Genomic DNA, 1,062 nt, shown 5'->3' with positions numbered 1-1,062 from the left:
GCAAGGAGAATGCTTGGTGACTTTACTGCACCTAATTCCAATTTACATGGAAGAAGCATCTCCATTCCTGTCATTGGAGCAAACAACTTTGAGCTGAAACCTCAGTTAGTTTCTCTGATGCAGCAGAACTGCAAGTTTCATGGACTTCCATCTGAAGATCCTTTTCAGTTCTTAACTGAATTCTTGCAGATATGTGATACTGTTAAGACTAATGGAGTAGATCCTGAAGTCTACAGGCTCATGCTTTTCCCTTTTGCTGTAAGAGACAGAGCTAGATTATGGTTGGATTCTCAACCCAAAGACAGCCTGAACTCTTGGGATAAGCTAGTCACGGCTTTCTTAGCCAAGTACTTTCCTCCTCAAAAGTTGAGCAAGCTTAGAGCTGATGTTCAAACCTTCAGACAAAAAGAAGGTGAATCCCTCTATGAAGCTTGGGAAAGATACAAACAGTTGACTAAAAAGTGTCCTTCTGACATGCTTTCAGAATGGACCATCCTGGATATATTCTATGATGGTTTATCTGAGCTATCAAAGATGTCACTGGACACTTCTGCAGGTGGATCCATTCACCTAAAGAAAACGCCTGCAGAAGCTCAAGAACTCATTGACATGGTTGCTAATAACCAGTTCATGTACACTTCTGAAAGGAATCCTGTGAATAATGGGACGCCTATGAAGAAGGGAGTTCTTGAAGTTGATACTCTGAATGCCATATTGGCTCAGAATAAAATATTGACTCAGCAAGTCAATATGATCTCTCAGAGTCTGCATGGAATGCAAGCTGCATCCAACAGTACTCAAGAGGCATCTTCTGAAGAAGAAGCCTATGATCCTGAGAACCCTGCAATAGCAGAGGTAAATTACTTAGGTGAACCTTATGGAAACACCTATAACTCAACATGGAGAAATCATCCAAATCTCTCATGGAATGATCAAAAGCCCCAACAAGGCTTTAATAATGGTGGAAGAAACAGGTTTAGCAATAGCAAGCCTTTTCCATCATCAACTCAGCAACAGACAGAGAACTCTGAACAAAATGCTTCTAATTTAGCAAATCTAGTC

At 40.8% G+C, this 1,062-nt stretch overlaps 1 non-coding gene across 1 annotated transcript; it reads right to left on the bottom strand.

The window, feature by feature from the left end:
• Positions 1–372: 372 nt before the first annotated feature.
• On the bottom strand, positions 373–480 carry LOC112745916 (small nucleolar RNA R71). Its single transcript, XR_003173822.1, has one exon. It is a non-coding gene; the product is annotated as a small nucleolar RNA R71 (small nucleolar RNA).
• Between the last annotated feature and the right edge of the window lie 582 nt (positions 481–1,062).

This window comes from Arachis hypogaea, chromosome 14 (assembly GCF_003086295.3).
Source record: "Arachis hypogaea cultivar Tifrunner chromosome 14, arahy.Tifrunner.gnm2.J5K5, whole genome shotgun sequence".
Taxonomy (NCBI): Eukaryota; Viridiplantae; Streptophyta; class Magnoliopsida; order Fabales; family Fabaceae; genus Arachis; species Arachis hypogaea.
This window is presented reverse-complemented; position numbering and strand designations above follow the sequence as displayed.